Source organism: Tauraco erythrolophus, unplaced genomic scaffold (assembly GCF_009769465.1).
Source record: "Tauraco erythrolophus isolate bTauEry1 unplaced genomic scaffold, bTauEry1.pri scaffold_102_arrow_ctg1, whole genome shotgun sequence".
In the NCBI taxonomy this organism is placed as follows: domain Eukaryota; kingdom Metazoa; phylum Chordata; class Aves; order Musophagiformes; family Musophagidae; genus Tauraco; species Tauraco erythrolophus.
In genome coordinates, this window is record NW_028238564.1 from 1 (window position 1) to 25191 (window position 25191).

At 45.9% G+C, this 25191-nt stretch overlaps 1 pseudogene; it reads left to right on the forward strand.

Moving 5' to 3' along the window:
• Positions 1-26: 26 nt before the first annotated feature.
• On the forward strand, positions 27-24898 carry LOC147526097 (ubiquitin carboxyl-terminal hydrolase 17-like protein 6; annotated as a pseudogene).
• Positions 24899-25191: the final 293 nt, after the last annotated feature.

Here is a 25191-nt window from a genome sequence, read left to right on the forward strand (position 1 = left end):
TGGATGACACTATCGTAGCTCCGAATATGCGGGTGGGCTTACAGAGCAGTCTGGAAGGCCGCAGCAAAAATGCTTCGTTTCATGATGATGCTCTTCAGGGTGAGCGTGAAGAAGAGCCTGAAACTGTGCATCGTCTGCACCCTGCAGGTTAGACTGTGTGTGTGGGCAGTAGATCTGCCGTTCCTGACAGCAATTCATGCATGGTTCGTTAAAGCTCTCTTTTGCTGTTTTAGACCCTCAGCTTTTCCTCTTTTCCTTTCCCTTCTTTTCTGAATACAAATCTTGCTTTTCAGTCTCTTACCTAGTACAGGAATTTTTTTCTGCCGAGTCAGTGAGCAATTAAATTTCAGCAACCAATTTTATAGTTAGATTGAGGCAGCGAGATGCAGGAGGAAGAGCAGGAGGACCCGATCTGTGATTGTTCTGCAGTGGTAGACTGAGTTGACTATGGTTCAGGAGCAAGATCTTAAGAGTTAGAAATCTAATGCTTGGTAGTTATCAAGGTGCGAACTGCGTGGTAGAGTTTGCCAGGAAAGCAGTGGACTGCAGAACATGGTTGTTTCGGTATAGCCCCATCGTGCGTGTGTTTTCAGTACTCTCAATTCTGATCTCAGGGTTTAGTAAAACTGAAAAAGATGGAAAACTGTGAAAACGTTGTGAGAAGTCCCTTAACTAAGACTTTGTAGCTGGTGAAGAGGTGGCAGCAGGTGTGTGTGTTAGGTTTTTCAGTGTGGTGTCTCTTTTTTTTTCACTCATGAGTGATCTGGGGAAAGTGAAGAGGCAAAGATCCTTTCAGGTAATATGTGGCACCTCACAAAACTAGCAGGTGATGTCTTCAAAAGTAACGTCTTCCGAAGCCCCAGTGGCAAAAGGCTTTTAAGGATCACTAGACAAATTGATAGATGAGAACACATTGGAGATTGTTGAAGGAGAAGATGCTGCATCTTGGTCAGCAGGTGCCTCAGCCCCGAGTTACTAAAGCGGGGACAGTGTGTCTGTCAAGTGTTGCTGTAGGTGTTTGCATTTTTCCTTTTACCTACACATCTGCTGCTGCTCTCTGATGACAGATTGCTAGGCTGGAAGAACCTGGCATAGCAATTGCCTGAAATTTGCTGTGAAGGCTGGGGAAATAAGACATTTTGATTTCTGTTTGCTTTTGTCGCACTGATTCTCAGTTCGTTTGGGACCTTTGGTTGTCCAGGCTTGCAAAAGAAATGGAATGAAACTCTTGAAATGCTCAAGTCGGGAACTTGCTGACAACCCAGTTCTCACAGATGTTTCTGTTGCAGGAATTGTTCTGACACGAGCCGGCTATTACACCATCCCCTCCATGGAGGAGCTGGCCAGATTTACCAATGACAGAAATGAATGTATTGTGACAAAATTCACCGTAGGCCGCAGAGGTAAGCACGTACAGCTTTCCGAGATGCTTAAAGTTGAACGAGTGACTGTAAAGCTGTGGAACCTGAATCTGGGTTCCATATGATTATGATCAGTGTCCTTGCGTCCTGAACAACTTGCATCGAAGGCTTGTAATGTTTCACACCGGTGGCACTGACAGCCTCGGTTATGGGATGACTTGAGAAGCTCAAGTATGAAAAGAACAAAACCACCTGCAGCTTTTAAGATGCGCGCCGTTCTTAAACATAAAAGTTGTAAAATCCAAGCTGGCTGGAGCGTTGACGCAAACCCGATCTTATCGCTTCCGTCTTAGTTGCTACCTACGCTGGAGCTGACTGAGCTCTAGTGAAGAGCCTTCAGCCCAAACTGTATTCCTTACTGCTTTTGTTGAGGAAAACAGCACATGGTGCATGCTATTTTTAAAACACTTTTTCTAAATGGGCTATAAAGCTGAGGGTACACTTAGTGTTTGTGTTGGCAGTACGAATAGCCCAGTGATAACAAAAATCACAGAATGGTTTGCGTTGGAAGAGACCTCAAAGATCATCTAGTTCCAACCCCCCGGCCATGGACAGGGACACCCTCCACTACACCAGGTTGCTCAAAGCCTCCTCCGGCCTGGCCTTGAACACTTCCAGGGATGGGACAGCCACAACTTAAAATAAATCTATCTGCAAAAGGACTGGCTATAAAAAAGTGGGTGACACGTATTGGTACTTCCACACTAGGAAGGAGGAGTCACTTGTATGTTGTTCTGGAGATACAACAGAGCTAGGGATAAGGTGGGAAAGGAGGAGTAGAGCAGGAATGTAGATTCTCTGGTGTGAGATTTTTTGCGTGGGCAGACTGATGTTTTGGTTTGTTTTGCAGGTTATGGATCAATTTACTTTGAAGGAGAAATAAATCTGACTAACTTGAATCTGGACGACATCGTACACATCCATAGAAAAGAAGTCATCGTTTACCCCGACGAAGAAAGAAAACCACCTATCGGTGAAGGTTTAAACAGGTAATTTTAAAATATGTACCATGTGGGGACAGTGGCTAGTAAGGATGTTTTTTATGATACTGACAATCCACTGCGTTTGCAGGCAGCTACCAAGAAATCTCAATCTGAGGTGTGCATTCAGATTGCAGCACTGTACAGTTACTAAATACTTGCAGTTTTCTGAACCAGCAGTTGGGTTTAAAAGCTGTTTTGAGCCCATATGTTCAATTTTCAGCTCCTATATGTGTACCTTAATAGCTTTGCCTCAGAACCTTGTAGGCTCTTACACTTTTGTCTGCCGTTAACAGACGAGCTGAGGTTACCTTGGATGGAGTCTGGCCTACAGACAAAGTGTCTCGTTGCCTGATAAAAAGCCCAGAACGATTGGCAGAGATGAACTATGAAGGCAGACTGGAGTCCATATGTCTGAAGCAGGGTGCTCGATTCCTGGAATACCGCCCAGAGACTGGCTCTTGGGTGTTTAAGGTAATGTTTTTGTCCTAAAGTGACTTACAAGAATATTGGAAGTAATCTGGAATTAGAATCTCCTGAGAATTTAAAATTCAAATGCTTTGCTAAACTTCTGTAAACTGTCTCAAGTCCTTCAACTGTCATGCATGTGTGAGGCGGACAGTTACGCTGGCTGCTTGCTCCGGCCTTTCAGAAATGGATGCCTGCAATCTCTTTTCCAAGGTATGACGTATTTGCCCTTCTCATTACACAGGTGCCACACTTTTCCACGCACAGCTGACTGGATTCGGATGAGGAGGAGGAAGAGCATCCTTCAAAAGTGGATAGCAAGAAGTTAAAAACTGCACCTGTGCTGCCCACAGGGCGTCTGCCGCCCCAGCAAATGACCCTGAATGGCAAGCCAACGCCTCCATCTCAGCTAGAAGGAGGACAGTGGCTACAAGGGAATTAATAAAAGCAAAATTGAAGAATAACTGGTGCCTAGGGAGTGGTTGTTTGGAAGTAACAAGTAGCCTGGACACTGAAGAGCAAAACCTGACACAAACTCCATAGCTCTTCTGACCTCTTGATGAGTGCTTGCGTGTTCTTTTTCGTTAAGATACTTGATGTTTCACACTGGGAATGTTTGGGGATGGGAAGGCTTTAAACCCTTGTTTCCTGTTTAAATTCCGGTCTCGATTGAGTTCGGCATATTTGCAGCACTTACGGAAGAGAACTTATTTTTGTGGATATTGACTGTATGCTATAGAATTATAACGCCTTGTGCTGCCTGCCTTGAGAACGGTGTTGTGCATTAATTTGACTTGACCATCGTTTAGTATGCGAGACTGTATAGTTTATATGTTAAGAACCTGCTCTATTTTTATTAAAAACTACTTTTTTAACACTGGTTATACACTGAATTTTTAAGTGTATTTGGATTGGATGTGACTGCTTCTAAAGCTTTCTAAAACATCCTCAGCGGTATGCCTCTGTCTTACGTAGGGAAGGTGGCATTTTGTCCAGTTCACTGGTGACCTCTGGAGGTCTAATGCCAATTTTCAAAAATCCTTTTACATGGGTTTAAAGGTTAGTCTGATTGCAGCTGATACGCTTGCATTTTCCGAATGTAATTAGTATGGATATTGTCAAGCTAAATTAGGAGAAGCTTCATTGTGGGTGAAAAAAACAGCCTATTTGGAAGGCATCCTGCCATTGATAGAATCATAGAATCACAGAATGGTTTGGGTTGGAAGAGACCTCAAAGATCATCCAGTTCCAACCCTCCACTCCACCAGGTTGCTCAAAGCCTCATCCAACCTGGCCTGGAACACTTCCATAGATGGGGCAGCCACAGCTTCTCTGGGCAACCTGGTCCAGTACCTCACCACCCTCTGAGTGAAAAATTTCTTCCTTATATCCAATCTAAATCTGCCCTCTTTCAGTTTAAAGCCATTGCCCCTTGTCCTGTCACTACACACCCTTGTAAAAAGTCCCTCTCCAGCTTTCCTGTAGGCCCCCTTTAAGTACTGGAAGGCTGCGATAAGATCACCCAGAGCCTTCTCTTCTCTAGGCTGAACAGCCCCAACTCTCTCAGCCTGTCTCCATAGCAGAGGTGCTCCAGCCCTCGCATCATCTTCGTGGCCTCCTCTGGCCCCGCTCCAGCAGCTCCGTGTCCTTCTTGTGTTGGGGACTCCAGAGCTGAACACAGTATTCCAGGTGGGGTCTCACGAGAGCAGAGCAGAGGGGCAGAATCATAGAATCATAGAATGGTTAGGGCTGGAAGGGACCCTCAAAGGTCATCTAGTCCAACCCCCCTGCAAGGAACAGGGATATCTCCAACTAGATCAGGTTGCTCAGGGCCTCGTCCAACCTGGCCTTGAACGTCTCCAGGGATGGAGCATCCACCACCTCTCTGGGCAACCTGTTCCAGTGTTCTACCACTCTCATGGTAAAAATTTTTTCCTAATATCCAACCTGAACCTACCTCCCTCTATTTTAAAACCATTACCCCTTGTCCTATCACAACAGGCCCTCCTGAACAGCCTCTCCCCATCTTTCTTGTAGGCCCCCTTGAGGTACTGGAAGACCGCTATAAGGGTCACCCCGGAGCCTCCTCTTCTCCAGGCTGAACAGCCCCAACTCTTTCAGCCTGTCCTCGTAGGAAAGGTGCTCCAGCCCTCTTATCATCTTCGTGGCCCTCCTCTGGACCCTCTCCAACTGGTCCATGTCCTTCTTATGTTGGGGACTCCAGAACTGGACACAATACTCCAAGTGAGGTCTCACGAGGGCAGAGTAGAGGGGGAGAATCACCTCTCGCGACCTGCTGGCCACGCTCCTCTTGATGCAGCCCAGGATGCGGTTGGCCTTCTGGGCCACAAGAGCACATTGCCGGCTCATATTGAGCTTCTCGTCCACCAGTACTCCCAAGTCCTTCTCCTCAGGGCTGCTCTCGGTCCATTCTCCGCCCAGTCTGTATTTGTGCCTGGGATTGCCACGACCCAGATGTAGGACCTTGCATTTGGCCTGGTTGAATTTCATGAGGTTGACACGGGCCCACCTCTCCAGCCTGTCGAGGTCCCTCTGGATGGCATCCCTCAGCAGGCCACGCTGCTTTGGATGCAGCCCGGGACATGGTTGGCTTTCTGGGCTGCCAGCGCACGGTGCCGGCTCATGTTGAGCTTCTCATCCACCAGCACTCCCAAGTCCTCCTCAGGACTGCTCTCAATCCATTCTCCACCCATCCTGTCCTTGTGCTTGGGATTGCCCTGACCCACGTGCAGGACCTTGCACTTGGCCTTGTTGAACTTCATGAGGTTCTCACAGGCCCACCTCTCCAGCCTGTCCAGGTCCCTCTGGATGGCATCCCTTCCCTCCAGTGTGTCCACAACACCACACAGCTTGGTGTCATCTGCAAACTTGCTGAGGGTGCACTTGATCCCACTGTCCATGTCACCGACAAAGATGTTGTGACAGTTTGATGTGGGGGGGTGCTCTGGCGGCGGGGGAGGGGATTTGCTCCCTGAGCACCAGACCTGGGTCCCATCCCCGCCGGGGGGTTGAGCCAAATCGGCGCCTCTGTGAATGGCCCCATTTAAGCTGGGACAAAGGGGCGGGAAAGGGGCTTTTGCCCAGGAGCAGGAGAGGGGCGGGGGGCGCTGCCCTCGCTCCCGGCTCCCGGCCGGGCGGCTCCCAGGCCCGGGCTGGTGCCATGTGCTCAAGATGGCGCCGGGGGAGCCACATGGGGGGCTCGGGAAGCGCCCCGCGCCCGGGGTGCCCGCCGGGCCGAGCTCCCCAGAGAGGATTAAGATCTCAGAGAAAACAACCACAACGACCCGGTCAGTCAGGATGGAGCAGGAGGAGCTGTGCTGGAGCTGAGGTTTCCCTTGCAATCGGTGTGAAGATGGCGGGCGGCCCCCCTGTAGCCAGGGTGTACTCGGCGGAGCAGAGACCCACTCGTGGCCCGTGGAGAAACCCACGTCGGGGAGGAGATGCCTGAGCCCAGGAGAGGTCGTGGAGCAGGGGATGCACGACGAGGTGCTGTTAATAATGGGGCATGGAATGCACGACGAGGTCGTGGAGGCATCTGGAGTCCGTGGGACGACCCACGCCGACGCAAGTGGCAGCAGCTCCCTGAGAGGCCGAGACTGGTAAAGCCCGAACTGGTGCGATCCATGGGGAAGGATTGCAATCCTGCGGGCAGGGCTTACGCTGGAAAAGTTTGGGGATTTTTCGTCGTTAGTAGGGGACCCACTGAATCAAGGGAAAATGGTGTAAGGACTCCTCCTCCTTTGAGAAAGGAGCAGCAGTAACATCGTGAAATATGTTCATTTGATTCATGTCAGTATGGGACAATGAATGGGTGTGCAAATAGGTGGCAAGTAGGGTGTGCTTATTCAAGGCAAGTGATTGTCTTAGTTTAAGATCTCTGTGAAATGCAAAAACGTGAACCTGCGAAATGCCTCATGATGCTGCTGACCAGGAGCCCCAGTTGTGAAATGTGTTCCCCTGATACATGGCAATATAAAACAATGTCAGGGCCGCACAGTGAAATATGACCTTCTCTGTATAGGTAACCTTTAACCATTCTGTTCATTCTTGTATAACCGTAGTCCTAGAGAAAGCAGAATGGTATGGATATAGTTCTTGCCTCTTGCAAAAGCCACCTAACGTTTTGGGTTTTTTTTCTCTTCTTCTTTTGCTTTACTGCCAGTTGCAAGGTGTTAGACAAGAGGGGCCTGGGGGCCTGTACGCCCTTAATCTCTAATCTCACTTAACCACTTTTGAGTCACCTCAACTCAAGCCATAGATCTGTAAGTTGCACAACCCTTGTGTAAGATAAGCAGGAGCCAAGATGGAGAACAAGGATGGTCCTGATGACTTTGCAGAGCAGAGTCATGATGACTTGGCTAGTTTTCTGGGGAGGTGAAAAAGTCATCATGAGGAAGACATACAGCCTTCATCCCTGAGACCCCTACTCACGACCACCAGGAGACACTGCGCACGCGCAACTGGGGGATTAGGGGTGGAGACTATGGAGATGACTTCTCTGAGCTCATTGTAATAAGACCACCTTTTCTCGGAAATAATTAAGAATATGTATTAGTAAAAGAAATATAAACCAGAAATAGGAACTATACGGTGTGCGTCTTGGTGGAGCGGAGACTCGCAGTGCACCCAGCGCTGTTTGCTTGCTTTTATTCGCCTAATAAATTGTAAACTTTAATTGGAGTTCTGTTTGGGACTCACTCATTTATCACAACATCATGGATGAACTGACCTGCACTCCCCCATTCCCTGTCCCCCTGCACCGCCCGGGGGGAGGTAGAGCCGGGAACAAAAGGAAAGGGGGGTGGGGAGGTTGTTGTGTTTAAGATCTGGCCTTGTTTTCTCTTTCTCCTCTCAAGTAACCGGTTTCGTTCCCTTTTGTCTCTTGTTAAGTAACTGTTAATAAATTGTTTTAAGAAAAAAAGCCTGAGTCATGTTTTGCCCGGGAACATGGTTGGTGGGTGCTCCCTCTAGGTTCTTGTCTCGACCCTCAGCCCAAAACCACGACAGATGTTAAATAGCACTGGTCCCAGTACCGACCCCTGAGGAACACCACTCGTCTCTGGCCTCCACAATAGGACACAATATCCAGGGAGGCGATTCTGCCCCTCCCCTCTGCTCGCCCCTTGCGGCGCCCCGGCCCCTTGCCCCGACCGGCAGTTGCCGAGCGCCCTCCAGCGGCCCCGGGCAGCGGCACAGGGCCGGTGCTGGTCCCCCGGTGACCCGCAGCATCTCGCTTCTCCCCCCAGCCCCGCACTCGGCCGTCGCCCTCCCGACGCGGCGGGCGGTAGCGGTGCCCGGCGCGATGTGTCCGCTCCGCGCCCGCCTCCTCTGTTAGGTGCCGGGGTCCCGCCGGTGCCCGCCCGCCCACCGCCCGCCTCTCCCTCCTCCTGCCGGCGGGAGGCCTCGACGTTGCTTCCCCGCATCCCGGAGCCGGCGGGAGGGCGGCCGGCAGCCCCGTGCCCCGAGTCCCGCGGCATGAGCGCCGTTGTTCCGCGCCCGGCGAGGCGGCGGCTCCCCGTGGGGCCCGCCGCCCCCGCTCGGTCGGTCCGGGTTGGATCCGTCTGTCCTTCCCGCCGCCCCCCGCTCGGACGGTCCGGGTTGGATCCGTCTGTCCTTCCCGCTGCCCCCGCTCGGACGGTCCGGGTTGGATCCGTCTGTCCTTCCCGCCGCCCCCGCTCGGACGGTCCGGGTTGGATCCGTCTGTCCTTCCCGCCGCCCCCCGCTCGGACGGTCCGGGTTGGATCCGTCTGTCCTTCCCGCCGCCCCCGCTCGGACGGTCCGGGTTGGATCCGTCTGTCCTTCCCGCCGCCCCCCGCTGCGGGGGCTCCCGCAGAGCCGCTTCCCGGCGCCCCCGGCCCGCGTGCCGGGGCCGGTTGGGTGCGGGGTGCGGTGGGGCTCCTGCCGCCCCCCCAGCCCCGAGCACGGGAGCAGCCTTTTATCCTGCGGGGCCGGAACGCTGCCGGGAACCGAAACTCTTCGGAGCGGCCGGGCGGAGCGCGGCCGAGCGGGTGCTCCCAGCTCCGGGCAGCGACAGACGGGCGGCGGCGGGCGGTTCCGTTTCGAACGAGAGTGGCCGGGGCGTTAAGTGACGCAGGGTGGCTCGGAGCCCGTCCGGGCAAGTGGTGGCCCGGGGCGAGAAGCCGCGGTGGGCACCGGGGCTGCCCTGCGGCGCCCGCGGGCTCCGCGCTCGGTGCCGCCACGAGAAGCGCCTGGGCCGAGGGGCTCTGCTGGCCTCGGACACCGGGCAGGGAAGAGTTAAAGTCACTCCGTGCTTCACGTGCGTAACTGGCTTCCAGTTAAGGGTAAAGTGATAATTAATTTCACGTTTCCCGGCTCGGTGGTTGGATTATTTTTTGGTGAAAGTAAAACTAGTGTGGCGTGTGTGTGTTTTTTGGGTGTTAGGGTGTTTCTTCGTTTCCTTTTTTTTTTTTTTTTACAGTAGTGTTGCAGTGTGGAAGTGTAGTTTGCAATTAAGAGATGTAAACATGCCTGGTCTACGTATCTACGCTGTAGTAGTTTTCTATTGCTTATTTCTACCTAATTATTTTTGTGTATGTTATTTTTTTTACAATCAGTGCTGAAAACATGTTTTGTAATGAGATAAATGTATAATCACTACTCCCTGGTTAAACACAGTTTCATGAGCGGGATCTTGTATAAAATCTTACTGAGCTGTGATATATTGTATGCAAAGTGGAGACAGAATATGAATATTTAGATCCAGTCATAACTGATGTGTTTCGTAATGAGACTGCTGAAAAAATTAAACAATGCTGATGCAAAACTCCAGACAGGAGGAAAGTAACTGTTTTACTTTTCAGTACCATACTGGGAAAAGTTTATTACGACATGTGCACAGAGAAATAACACTCAATACACATGACAATTTAAATTTATGCTCTGCAGTGGTACAGGAACGGAATCTGTATGTATGTTGAACAACGGGAGAGGAAAAATTATCAGTGTTTATAGTTTTTGTACTTCTTTGACAAAGAGATGTTATGTCTGAATCAAGAATTACATTGACCTATTTTGAAAAAGTGGTGGATCTGATTCATTCTTACTAGCGTTGACATTTGCTGTTGTATAGTGCTTGGTCTCCGGTAACGTATCACTCAGTTGTCAAAATAAATAATACGTAAAGCTTACCTCATTGCTCAATGTAACGCTCGAGCTTTTGTGTGATAATATTCTTCTGTTTGCCTTTCGCTGCAGTCTTGATTCTGTTTTTTTTTGTTCCATAAATACGTTTTAAATATGTTGTTGAAACACCTTCCCTTTCAATTGGAAAAGGAGATGCCACTGGTGTCTGCAATTGGAAGACTGGATCTTATATGAAAATCACTGAGTCCAAGAACTGTTGTCTTTGTCTTCCACATGGACCAGGATGTCTTCATTTCTCAGTAAAATGAGAGAGAATTTTCCAGCTTTGTGTGTTACCTTCTCAGAAATGGAAAATGTGTAGAGTGGATTTTAAATTGAAAATTTAAAGGGAAAAAAATCTAATTAAAGGCTTTGCACATAGTTTGTCTTTTGTAGGACTGGAAGTTCTCTAATTTACGGTGCTTTGTTTAATCTACCTTAAGTTTTATCAGTAGCAATGAAGTTGTTCCATAAATCCGAAACTGGTTTATGCTTTGTTCTCTCAGTTATTTCAGTAGAACAAAGTACCTTATGCTTTAAAGCCTCAGTTAAATTTATAGTTTCCCTAAGCTTAAAAAGGCCCTACGTGCCATAGTCAGATAGTAGCAAAAACTTACATATAGAGATTGATAATTGATCACGTAATTATTCTGTGGCTTACCGTGCTCACACAATTAAACATATTTAAAGAGGCATCATCTTGAAACCTAATCAGTATTTTAAAAAGGACTTAATATTAGTTATTGCCTTTGTCCTTGAGTGCTGAGGGTTTGTTTTGCTTTATTTTACATTCAGCATTTCCTTTATATAGCTTACATTCCTTTTTTGTTTTACCAGGCTAAAACGTACAACTTTACACAAGTAGAACTGAAAAAGATGCTTTTTTGTTCAACATTTCTGTTGATAGTAAGAGTTGCAAACGTGATAGATGCAAAGCACCACGAATATTGCTGCCAGAATTGTATCCAAATATTTCTTAGAGGGGCAGAAGAAACCCAGACGGAAATACATTTACAAGTGTTTTCTTGTTCTCTTTTCCCAAAATTTCTCAGAGCTTATTATAAGCCATTCTCTGTTTCTCAGAAATATGTGGTTCCCAGGAGTGAAAAGATGAGCCAAACAGCTCCTCTGGGATCCGTGGGCCGGCACATGGATGTGTGTCGTGGGTTAGGCCGATCCCGCAACTAAACCCACGCAGCTCTCCCACCCCAGTAAAATGGAGAGGAGAAAAATGTAATAAAAGAGCTGAGGGTCGAGACGGGAACAGAGGAGCACCCACCAACCAGGGTCCCGGGCAAAAGAGGCTGTTTTCTTAATGCAAAACTATTTATTAACAGCTGCCTACAAAGAGAAAAGCACACAAAAACGGTTACTTGAGAGGATAACAAGAAAACAAGGCCAGGTCTTAAAAACAACACCACTCCCCCCCTTTGCCTCTTCTTCCCGGCTCTACCTCCCCCCCCAGCGGCGCAGGGGGCAGGGAATGGGGGGGTGCAGGTCAGTTCATCCCGTGCTGGTACTGCCGCTTCCCTTAAAGGAGCAGGAGCCCTTACACCATTGTCCCTTGCTCCAGTGCATCCCCTACTCACGGCGAAAGCGTGAATCCTGCCCGCTGGGGGGCAAATCCTTACCCCATCGGATTTGCCCAAGTGCGGGCTTTACCAGTCCTGGGCTTTAAGGAGCTGTGGCCACTCGCTCTGGCGTGGGTCATCAGACGCGGACTCAGCCGCGGCACACGTTGTTCCGTCCCACCTTCACTGACCTCTTATCTGTGCGGCCGTTTCTCTCAGATCTCAGCCCTTTCGGGGTGAACTCGGCCCGGTGGGCGCCCCGGCAGCGGGGCTCTCCCCGAGTTCCCCACGCGGCTCCGCCGCCGCCATCCTCGACGGGGCGGGCACCGGCCTGGCCCGGGCCGTCGGCCCGGCCAGGAGCCGGGAGCCGGGAGCGGGGGCCGTGCCCCCCTCCCGTCTCCTTGTTCCTGGGCACAGCCACACACCTTTCCGGTTCCTTTGTCCGACGTAAATAGGGCAATTCGCAGAGGCGTCGATTGGCTCAAGCCCCGAGGGGGACGGGAGTTCGGTCTGATGGGCAGCTTCTGCCACCCGGACCTCCCCCCCCACTTCAAACCATGACAATGTGTCACTGCTCACAGCTCCTTTTTAAAAAAACGGGGCCTTCATAACTGTAATGCATTAAAATCCTATGAAATTGTAAGAAATGTCATCAGACACCAGCTCTGCAGAAGTTCAAAGTAATATTGATACAGTTTTAATGAAAAATTCTGATTTGTGTGTTTAATTTTGTCAGTGTTTTGTGTTTGTGTTTTTTTTAGTCATTCTCATCAGCTATTTAGTTCTTCAGGTTATTTCTTTGAGACTAAGTGACAGGATTTCTCCTTTTCTTTCTGGAATGCTTCTTGACATTCTCATGTCAACCAGAACTTTTGCCTCTTTTGTTACAGATATGAACAACAACCATAATTAACAAGCCAAAATCTTCAAAATCTAAAAAATCGTCATCGAGGCAGTCTGACAAATCTATGAAACCCTGTACTAAAAAAATCACATCACGCACTGCAAATTTGGGCCGGGCACCACCTGCAGAAGATCCAAACAAAGTCTCTGTGGACAAAGGAGCTGGAGGTGATATTTATTGTAGATCATCTCAAAAGTCTAAGCCTTTACCCAAAGAGATCTAGGTAAGAGTGTCTTTTGTCCTCCCTCCTTTTGCTTAAAAACAAAAGAAGACAATACTGTTCTTATTTGTTGCGCTGGGACTGCAATGAATTAAGACTTCAGTGATAGACTTCAATTTTGTGAACCCCCTAAGGCAGCTGTAGGGGCTGGTGTTGCAAAACTTAGTTTTATCTATTTACAATCTATTTGTAACTTAGTTTTGATCTATTTACAGTCAGTTATGGAGAGCTTTTTATAATAGCAGACTTGCCCAGGTCTTTTCTGTTACCAGAGAAAAGTACTTTTTACCATTGCTATTCATGGCTTCCATTATTCATGAGTCTTTGAATGATGACACTGCTTAGGAAGAGATCTGGCACCTGTAGGGTTACCTTCTGTGCTAGTTACTTGCTTGTTTTTCTGTCATAGTTCTTGTATTTATTACCATATAATTACAAGTGTAAGTTTGTGGTTTAAGTTATAATAAGGAAAAAAACAATATATCAAATTAATAATCAGATTGCAGACTATAGATGGAAAGAAACCTGGCAAAAGTTACTGAAATCAGAGTGGTAGTTTGTCTTAGAATCATAGAATCATAGAATCATAGAATGGTTAGGGCTGGAAGGGACCCTCAAAGGTCATCTAGTCCAACCCCCCTGCAAGGAACAGGGATATCTCCAACTAGATCAGGTTGCTCAGGGCCTCGTCCAACCTGGCCTTGAACGTCTCCAGGGATGGAGCATCCACCACCTCTCTGGGCAACCTGTTCCAGTGTTCTACAACTCTCATGGTAAAAATTTTTTTTTTCCAATCTGAATCTACCTCCCTCTATTTTAAAACCATTACCCCTTGTCCTATCACAACAGGCCCTCCTGAACAGCCTCTCCCCATCTTTCTTGTAGGCCCCCTTGAGGTACTGGAAGACCGCTATAAGGTCACCCCGGAGCCTCCTCTTCTCCAGGCTGAACAGCCCCAACCCTTTCAGCCTGTCCTCATAGGAAAGGTGCTCCAGCCCTCTTATCATCTTCGTGGCCCTCCTCTGGACCCTCTCCAACTGGTCCATGTCCTTCTTATGTTGGGGACTCCAGAACTGGACGCAATACTCCAGGTGAGGTCTCACGAGGGCAGAGTAGAGGGGGAGAATCACCTCCCTCGACCTGCTGGCCACGCTCCTCTTGATGCAGCCCAGGACGCGGTTGGCCTTCTGGACCGCAAGAGCACATTGCCGGCTCATATTGAGCTTCTCGTCCACCAGTACTCCCAAGTCCTTCTCCTCAGGGCTGCTCTCGATCCATTCTCCGCCCAGTCTGTATTTGTGCCTGGGATTGCCACGACCCAGATGTAGGACCTTGCATTTGGCCTGGTTGAACTTCATGAGGTTGACACGGGCCCACCTCTCCAGCCTGTCGAGGTCCCTCTGGATGGCATCCCTCCCTTCCAGCGTGTCGACGGCACCACACAGCTTGGTGTCATTGGCGAACTTGCTGAGGGTGCACTCCATGCCACTGTCCACGTCACCGACAAAGATGTTGAAGAGGGCCGGGCCCAACACGGAACCCTGAGGGACGCCACTCGTGACCGGTCTCCACTTGGACATTGAGCCATTGACCACTACTCTCTGAGTGCGGCCATTGAGCCAATTCCTTATCCACCGAGTGGTCCATCCATCAAACCCATGCCTCTCTAGTTTAGAGAGAAGAATGTCGTGCGGGACAGTGTCAAAAGCTTTGCACAAGTCCAGGTAGATGATATCCGTTGGTCGACCCTTGTCCACCGATGCTGTCACCCCATCATAAAAGGCCACCAAGTTGGTCAGGCACGATCTGCCTTTGGTGAAGCCATGTTGGCTGTCACCCACCACCTCCTTGCTCTCCATGTGCCTTAGCATGGTTCCCAGGAGAATCTGCTCCATGACCTTGCCAGGCACAGAGGTGAGGCTGACCGGCCTGTAGTTGCCCGGGTCCTCCTTGTTCCCCTTTTTAAAAATGGGGGTTATGTTCCCTCTCTTCCATTCATCGGGGACCTCGCCAGACCGCCACGACTTCTCAAATACAATGGCCAGTGGCTTGGCAACTTCATCCGCCAGTTCCTTCAGGACCCGCGGATGGATCTCATCAGGTCCCATGGACTTGTGCACCTTCAAGTTCCTCAGATGTTCTCGAACCTGCTCTTCAAGTACAGTGGGTGGTGGTTCATCCTCACAGTCCCTGCTAGTTCTTTCCACAGCTTGGGTGGTAAGACAAGAGGCTTTATCAGTGAAAACTGAGGCAAAAAAGTCATTGAGTACCTCAGCCTTCTCTATGTCCCGGGTAACCAGAGCACCAGTATCCTTCCGGAGGGGGCCTACGTTCTCCTTGGACTTCCTTTTGTCCTCTACATACCTATAGAAGCATTTCTTATTGCTTTTTATATCCCTTGCCAAATTTAATTCCTTCAGGGCTTTAGCCTTCCTCACCTGATCCCTGGTCACTCGTACAGCTTCTCTGTATTCCTTTCAGGCTATCTGTCTCCGCTTCCACCCTCTATAGGCTAACCTCTTCATTTTCAGTTGGTCCAGGAGCTCCTTGCTCATCCACGCGGGCTTCCTGGTCTTTTTGCCCGACTTGTTCTTCATCGGGACGCACCTCTGCTGAGCTTGGAGGAGGTGCTCCTTGAATGCGGACCAACTTTCCTGGGCCCCTCGTCCCTCCAGGGCCACCTCCCACGGCACTTTGCCCATCAGGTCCTTGAAGAGGCCGAAGTCCGCCTTCTTGAAGTCTAGGGCACAGAGCTTGCTGTATAGTTTCCTTGCTGCCCCATGGATCTTGAACTCCACCGTGTCGTGGTCACTGCAGCCAAGGCTGTCCTTAAGTTTCACATTGCCCACCAGTCCCTCCCTGTTGGTGAGCACAAGGTCGAGCATGGCACCCCTCCTTGTCGGCTCCTCTATCACCTGCAGGAGGAAGTTGTCATCCACGCATTCCAGGAACCTCCTGGACTGCCTGTGCCCTGCCGTGTTGTCTCTCCAACAGATGTCGGGGTGGTTGAAGTCCCCCATGAGGACCAGGGCTTGTGACCGCGAGGCTGCTCCTATCTGGCTATAAAGCGCCTCATCTGCTCTGTCCTCCTGGCCAGGTGGCCTGTCTTGCATTAGAAGAATTAAAACAGATGAATAAACTTGTCCAAAACAGTGTGTTGACCAGCAGATTCGAGTGGCAGTGTTAAAGCTGTTTGACGTGTGTTTTTGTGTTTTAGAGTATAGCTGGTTCTTCTGAGTGCTCCTGCAGAATGCTACTTTTTAAATATCCTTTTTAAAACAAAACCAATACACCTCTCTCAAAATACCATTTTCTTGCAGTTGTTAATGATGGAATTGCCCCTCTGCAAAGGATTCTTTTTCCACCTGAGAAAATTTGTGTGGACTGGCAACAAACACAAAGCGTTGGAGGTGGGCTGCAGAATCTCGGCACACGTGTTTCCTGAATGCCACTCTACAGTATTTGACCTACACGCCTCCTCTCACCAACTACACGCTTTCTCTTGAACACACCCGGTCATGTTAGTACTTTCTAACATGATTATAAATCTGCTGGGCAGCTCTAAAAGTGAAAGAACAGTGATTCTGTGAGAAAACTCTTAGTTATCCTGTTTTATCTCTGGAAACTGGCTTTGAACATGATCTTAAAGGTCTTTTCCAACCTAAATGACTCTATGATTCTGTTAGCGAGAGGCTCAGAATAGCATACGAAGTGTATTTGTGTGAATAATGAAGTGTATTGTAAAGTTAGGCATCTGATGAACATTTGGCATTTGGGTTTCCTGCTGGTAGAAAGGTGATAAAATTTATGATGTTGGCATTGTGAATTCTTAGTCTTCGCAACCTAGATACTGTAATGCACTAATACTGCAATAAATGATGTGTTCACTGTTGACCCATTAAAAAAACCCCCACCACCCTAGAAAGCACTACGAGCTTATCTCTTATGAACTCAAATAGAAATGTGTGTGGGACTGTTAAAATTTAGAATGATCTTATTCTAAATGAAAGTTTTTAGTTTTTAAACCCTTGAACTTTTGTGTTCTTTTAATTTCATGGTTATACCTGCATTTATTTAAGCCTAGGAACCTCTTTTCTTATCCATGTATATATATTTTCACAAAGGCACCTGTATGCATTCTAGTCTGGTATCTTAGTGTTTATTCCTAGAAATTTAACTGTATTTTCTTACCAGATATAAAACTGATTTCAGTTGAGAATCCTGTTGAAAAAAGGAGGGCAGAAATACTAACACATACATTACTCTAATCTTTCCTTTCTCCCAGAGGATTCTTAGCTATGCAGCTCACCTAACGGCAGTGTGCTGAAAATAACACACATTCTCTCTTAGTGCTGTATCATCAACGTCAGTATTGTTTCCTCATGTGTTCTGCAGTCTGGGGAGTTCACATTCCTGTGAGCCTACAAAAAAAATGACGCTGCAATAGTTACTTAGAATTTTCATCAGAATCATAGAATCATAGAATGGCATAGGCTGGAAGGGACCTCAGAGATGATCTAATCCAACCTCCCTCTCATGGGCAGGGACGCCAATACACTTTAATGACTTAATAGACATTTTTATTCTATACAGTTCTGTCTAATAAATGTTACAAAACTGCTGGGATATTGACACCTTAGGAGAATAGAATGTAGCATGGAGAGTGAACATTGTACCTATAACTTAAAGATTATTGTTATTTTTTTAGGTTTTTTGGTAGCAATGTGTATTTGACTAGACTGGGATGCTTTCTTCTTTCACTCTTCAGGTCATGAAGAAGGCTTCTGTATGATGTGCGTGACGGAAACTCACATTAACCAGGTTCTATGTTGCTCTAATAATGCCATCAAACCTACATCTGTTATCAATGGCCTTAAAAGTAAGTCATTTCAGTTTGGTTTATTTTTTGATTTTTTTTTTTCGGGTAATTATTTGATGCATAGAAATTATTTTGATACTTTAAAGAAGAGAGACTTTAGAAATATGAGTTTTCTTTCATTTTATATGAGATAAATATAATAACCTTATTTTTATTAGGAATGGGAAAACATTTCAATTTCGCAGTCAAGAGGATGCACATGAATTCTTATGCTTCACTGTTGATGCTTTGCAGAAAGCTTGCTTGAACAGAAGCACCAAGTAAGCATAAAAAAATTAACTTTCAAATCTTCTCTAGCCATCTTACCCCTTTATTTACTGTCATAAATTAAAATCTATGTCCTTGGTTTTCATAAAAAGAAAAACTGTTTGAAGAATAAACTCCATGCCTTAAATCTTCTGATGATAATTTATTTCCAGATTGGACAGATCTTCTCAAGCCACCGCACTTATTTATCAAATATTTGGAGGATATCTAAGATCCTGAGGTACTTCTTAAAAATCTTACTGTCCTTCAATCTTATCTGTGTCTTTTTGTCTGTCTGTAGTAAAGGAGTTTGTAGTTTGACTAAAGTCGTATGTATTAATAATATAAATTTGCACTGTTAGTCTCCTTCATATATTGTTAAACATTTGTATTTTGATTCCAGTAAAGTGCTTGAACTGCAAAGCAGTTTCAGATACGTGCGAGTCATTCCTTGATATTCCTTTGGATATAGAGGTAAGATGTTTTGTGAATATGGGTCGAGATGTGTAAAGATTTGTAGAGCTTTCTAAAATAAAGACATGTTACTTAAAAACATATACTGTTAAACAAAAGAACTTGGTGGTGGATGGGAGTGGATTGAGCTTTGTTCTTCTGTGGAAGCTGTGTAAATGGTCTCCATGTTTGCCTTGGATTTAAGCCGGAAAAATAATATCTGCACGAACAATGATACTGTCACACTTGCCGGTTCTTCTACTTCAATATACATCTATTGTTAGACTGATGGGTTTGATTGTTCTCATTATCGGTGCTAAAGGATATCATAGATGCTGTCTGTGGCATTGCAAAATTTATTTATTTTGAAGTAGAATCATTTTCAAAGGAGGTCAATGCTCAGCGTACTCTGTTTCTGCCTCCTTCACAGTGTTTGCTGGTTCACAGTAGGTGACTGAAGTATGAACTGGAAAGATTCTCTCGTAAACTACTAGTAAGTGTTTCAAATTTTGCATTTCCAGTGACTTGGTGCTCTACTTTCTTACTCATCCAGGCAGTTACATCTGTCACCAGAGCTCTGGAACAATTTGTGAAACCGGAACAACTGGATGGTGAAAATAGCTATAATTGTAGCAAGTAAGATTATTACTAATTACATCTTAATGCAAGATACACGTTTAATGTATTGCATGACTTAGAGCACAAGTGATCTTTTAACTTTGTTTAGAAATAAGATAATGAGACAGCGTTCTGTTCCTCTTTCATTTAGTTTTGTTTATACAACTAATACACTGAAATCATTCAAATCTTGGAAAGTAATACATTTGTTCCTAAGTGAGTAATTATTGTGTTTCTGTTTTTGAATAATTGGAAATATAAGAATTCTGGCCATTAGCTCACATTAAACTTTTATTCATAGTACACTGGGGTTTGTCAGCCTTCATGGATGTGAAGTTGCACACTTCAGTGTGTATTACTGAATACATGTATTTATGGCCAGAAGTTAAAAGGCATGTCTGATAAGTAGTGGTGAGCTGAAGCACAGAGCTACGGGCAATGGTTCGGGGTGGGAGGCAACATCAGCATCCTCAAGGTCCTAGTCCTCACTGTGAAACAAAGTGAGATTGGGATTCAGTGAATGTGAACAGACTCAGTGATAATTAACACGAGCAGTCTCTGCAGGCTCAGTGAGTGGTGTCTTGCACACTTCTTGAATTGTAAAACCTGTAGGCTACAGTTGTCTGAAATGGGCCACCCTAAACCGAACCTATGCTTAGCATAAGCATATGGAGTTAAGATGTCCTATATGCTGAGCAATATGTAAAATGTTTCTATGTATGTGAGAGCATTGCACGTTTGTATAAGATATTTTGGCAAAATAAGTTCCTACTCAAACATAAACTCAGAAAATAAAAGACTGCCAGGCTCGGTTCTGTAACATTCCTGTCTGATCCATCTAAATGAAAAATGCAATACCTGCTTGTTGTTATTGGAAAACTAGAAGCTAATTAGTATATTTGAATGCAGATGTTGAATAAAGAGCATCCAATAGGCTATTAAAACAATTCAAGCCCAGGTTCATTTTAGTCTGTGCATCCTAGCAAGCAACATGTAATGTATGAAGAACTCTCATAATTTACAGATGAGGGCTGAGAAGGAGTAAGATAACTGTAATAAGCACCTCACATCTGAATTGCATGATACTTCATTAATTTGGAGTGTGATCAGTTTAGTCACACATAAACCCAGAAGTCTTTTTATGAGTTTAAAAGAAAGGTTTGGCATACGTACACTATCTTTGCTATTGCTGGTAAACTATTCTATTACTTTTAAGTTTTCTCTAGTTGATGTTTTCCTTTTTTTCTACCATGAATTTTTCTAGTAGCGATTACTGCCTCAAAACTTTGTGTCTAATTACAAGTTTCATAGAATTTTATAAAACACTTTTTTTTTTTACTTATTTTGAGTGGGTTTCTTTTTTTTTTGCTAATAGGCGTTCTCCATCAGTTTGGAATTCTCTGCCTCGTATTTTGACATCAGAATTTGAAAAGAGACTATTTAATTCTTTCTTTTTGTTTTCATGGTCAAGGAAAATACTGTTGATAGTTAACTGACACGTTGCAGTCTTTCTTTGTGCTAGGGATTGAATTTCACCTTGCTCTGTACCTCCTACCTTTGAGTGTGCAATGCAGCAAACTTACAAGTAACAATTGTGTTTCAAAGGACCGTGGATGGTTTCAGTGTCTTTCCAGGCAACCTGGGTTCATGAAGACTTGTTACTGTCCAGTGTGTCTCTCTTGCAGAATGACTGTTTCCTTCCAGTGAATTTTTTACATTGATATATGATCCATTTTGGAAATTATTTGTGGTTTCTAGTCCTAAGGACCAAGACTCTCTTGTTCCACTTTTAATATTGTCATTCCTGCTGAAGGTTGAAAGAATGAATCCAGGACGTGGTCAAAGTGGCCACTTTGGTATAACCAGACAGGTACCTTGGCTTGCATTGCGGTGAAGGGCTCTAGTGAGAGATTCCTGGTCCTGCTTCGCGCCGAGTCGTTGGGAAGCCTTCCCTTTTCGGCATAACAAAGATACGTGTTCAGACATTTGTTTGACTATCAAAAGATAATGTTCTAAATCCTTTATTCTTTGTTCTGTAGAGTAACAAAGATACGTGTTCAGACATTTGTTTGACTATCAAAAGATAATGTTCTAAATCCTTTATTCTTTGTTCTGTAGAGCTGTCCTCTTATGTCCTGCTATCTTCTATTAACAAACCTGAAATGCAGCGTATGGATTTATGAAAAGAAAAAACATATGATGCAAGTGAATATCATTCAAATAGCATAAGCACGTGTGAGAGATGAAAACTTGATTGACTTTTGGGAGGGAAAAGAATATACTGTTAAACATTTGTCTGTGCTTGTTTTTAAGGTGCAAAAAGATGGTTCCTGCATCAGAGGTACACGATACATCGTTCTTCCAACGTGCTCACAATATCACTGAAAAGATTCGCAAATTTTACAGGTGGAAAGATCAACAAGGTCTATTTACAGCTGTAATGCAACTTTATCTTCTTACAATGGGAGATTTCCCAAAGATGAATACACATTTAAAAGTTGTCAGTGTTTGCAGGCAATAACTATAGACTAATAACTACAGTCTAAGAAAAGTCAATATAACAACTATGGCTTCTTCTTTCTTTTTTAAGAACTATAAAGTTCCTGTGTGACCATAACAGTATACCTTACTCTTAAAGACTAATTCTGTAGAAAACAGTTCTCTGCAACTTGAATTATTAGATGTTGTTTATGAGAATAGGTATTTTTAAATTAATCAAAAATATATTAATATAATCCTAGTTTGTGTTTTTAGAAGTGTTTTTCTCAGGCTGTTCCATGAAGTATTTTAGGATAATTTTTGAATCTTCTTGGTCTGTGTTTAGGATGTAAAATATCCTGAATATTTGGAGCTTCGAGCATAGATGTCCCAGTCAATTGGAGGAGCACTCATCTATGCTTTATACACAGTTCTTGTACATAGTGGCTTCAGCTGTGACGCAGGACACTATCTCTGCTTCGTAGAGGTCGATATCGGCATGATTTCTAACGGTAAAATCTGTGCCGACAAAGAAATTAAGACATTAATGGTAACCACTGTTTTTGAGGGAAAGGTTGCAGTATACGTTTTGTTTGATTTGGTTTGGTATGTTTTGTCCTTCAGTGTTCTATCTGTGATGTCATTTGGAAAACATGCAATTCATCTAAAGAGGTCATTGTCCTTTTTTGTAGGCCGGTAACGGACTTTGGTATCGAATGGATGATGCCTCAGTAGAACTTTCTGATATCAAAACAGTTCTCAATCGGCAAGCTTATGTACTTTTTTATATCAGGTAATAACAAATACTAAATGTGTTCAGAATATATCTACTTTCCTGTTATTGATGTTTTTCTTCAAGTGTTTTTCTTTCTGTCCTAGGAAAAGATTTCTGTTTGTATAATTCGGTTCTGTCTAACCTGGAATTCCCTGTGCCAGTTACCATCTCTCATTGCATGGCCTAAACTGCTGGCACAGAGCTGCTCTCTGCAGCTGGCTGATTTAGAAAAGAGGAGAAATTAAGGCCATAGATGATTAAAGGATGAGCTATTGCTCTGAAAAGGATAGTCATTGTAGGAAAACCATTATCTAATTTTCAGTTTGTAGTCTTGGTTAACTCTGCCCTATATGTCTTCTGTCTCATATAAACTGTTTCTATAAAATTATAGCCAAGAATAGGCTGAAAGAAAAACTCTAAACCGAGATGACTGCTCTTTTCCCAAGGCGCTGTGACGTGACGCGCGGAGAACGTGCTGCTTACGTACCAGCACCGTCCATCCCCGTTCGTCCCTGGCCAGCGGGGGCTAATGGTAAGCAGGCTGGGTACCCGGGACCACGACTTCCTCCTCATACGAGTAAGGTAACCTGAGGGGCGCAGATAATGGCACCAAATTGATAGTGGTTTTTGGTCTTGGGGAGGGGATTTTTGGTTATTGTTTTTTAGCATCTGAGTTTTATTTTCCCTCCCACACTGCAACTTTCTTCACAGCCCTCATGCTACAGTCAGAATTATTCAAACAGTGGCTAATCCTAAATTGTGCAACCATACTGCTTCGTTACCTTATACTACCAACTCAGCTTTCTAAAGCGCTGAGAGCTGTGCTCTTGAGACAATTTAAGCCGTCTATTTATGCTTAAATAATTTTATTTTTATTTTTTTTTAGAAAAAGGATTTTTTTCCCCCCTTTAGCTGAGGAAGTGAAAACAAATTATCTTGTTCCTGACTACCTGAACAATTATTCTAGTGTTTTTAGGGAATGTTTAAAGGGGAAAATAAATATATTTGGGCATAGCTATAGTCAAAGTTAAGTTTTTGGGTGGATTTCAAAAATGATGCTCATTCGATACGCAGTATCCTGCAGTAAGCCAAAAGCAGGAATTAAACACACTTGTTGGACTTACATTTATATTTGAAGGGGGATGTCTTTTCTTTTTAGGTGTTGAGGTAATTTGTAGAAATATTTATTACGAGAATTTCATGTTTTAAAACTTGAAATTCTATGTGTTTGACACATCCATCTTACAATCTCTTATTTTTAAATACAGAATTCAAGTCACTTAAATGGAAATGGACCCCTAAAAGAGGATCCAAATCACAGAATCACAGAATGGTTTGGGTTGGAAGGAACCTCAAAGATCATCCAGTTCCAGCCCCCCTGCCATGGGCAGGGACACCCTCCACTACACCAGGTTGCCCAAAGCCCATCCAACCTGGCCTTGAACACTGCCAGGGATGGGGCAGCCACAGCTTCTCTGGGCAACCTGTTCCACTGCCTCACCACCCTCAGAGGGAAGAATTTCTTCCTTAGATCTAATCTAAATCTGCCCTCTTTCAGTTTAAATCCATTGCCCCTTGTCCTATCACTACACACCCTTGTAAAAAGCCCCTCCCCAGCTTCCCTGTCGGCCCCCTTTAGGTACTGGAAAGCTGCTATAAGATCACCCCGGTGCCTTCTCTTCTCCAGGCTGAACAGCCCCAACTCTCTCAGCCTGTCTCCATAGCAGAGGTGCTCCAGCCCTCGCATCATCTTCGTGGCCTCCTCTGGACCTGCTCCAGCAGCTCTGTGTCCTTCTTATGTTGGGGACTCCAGAGCTGAACGCAGCACTGCAGGGGGTCTCACAAGAGCAGAGTAGAGGGGCAGGATCCCCCCCCTCAACCTGCTGCCCACGCTGCTTTTGATACAGCCCAGGACACAGTTGGCTTTCTGGGCTGCCAGTGCACATTGCCGGCTCATGGTGAGCTTCTCACCCACCAGCACTCCCAAGTCCTTTTCCTCAGGGCTGCTCTCAATCCATTCTCCGCCCAGCCTGTCCTTGTGCTTGGGATTGCCCCGACCCACGTGCAGGACCTTGCACTTGGCCTTGTTGAACTTCATGAGGTTCTCACAGGCCCATCTCTCCAGCCTGTCAAGGTCCCTCTGGATGGCATCCCTTCCCTCCAGCGTGTCCACAACACCACACAACTTGGTGTCATCTGCAAACTTGCTGAGGGTGCACTTGATCCCACTGTCCATGTCTCCAACAAAGATGTTAAATAGCACTGGTCCCAGTACTGACCCCTGAGGAACACCACTCGTCACTGGCCTCCACTTGGACATTGAACCGTTGACCATAACTCTGAGTGCGACCATCCAGCCAATTCCTTATCCACCGAGTGGTCCATCCATCAAAACCATGTCTTTCCAGTTTAGAGACAAGGATGTCGTGTGGTATCAAATGCTTTGGATAAGTCCAGGTAGATGATGTCAGTTGCTCTTCCCTTATCCATCAATGCTGTAACCTCATCATAGAAGGCCGCCAAATTAGTCAGGCAGGATTTGCCCTTAGTGAAGCCATGTTGGCTGTCACCAATCACCTCCTTATTTTCTATGTGCCTTAGCATAGTCGCCAGGAGGATCTGCTCCATGATCTTGCCGGTCACGGAGGTGAGACTGACTGGCCTGTAGTTCCCTGGGTCTTCCCAAGATGTTTCCCCTTTTCCAGTCTCTTCACCAGATAGCCATGACTTCTGAAATATGATGGATAGTGGCTTAGCAACTTCATCTGCCAGATCCCTCAGGACCCGCGGATGCACTTCATCAGGTCCCATGGACTTGTCCACCTTCATGTTCTTTAGATGGTCTCGAACCTGATCTTCTCCTACAGTGGGTGGTTCTTCATTCTCCCAGTCCCTGCCTTTGCCTTCCGTGACTTGGGCTGTGCCGCTGGAGCTCGTGCCAGTGAAGACTGAGGCAAAGATGTCATTGAGAACCTCAGCCTTCTCAATATGCTGGGCAGCCAGGTCCCCCGTTT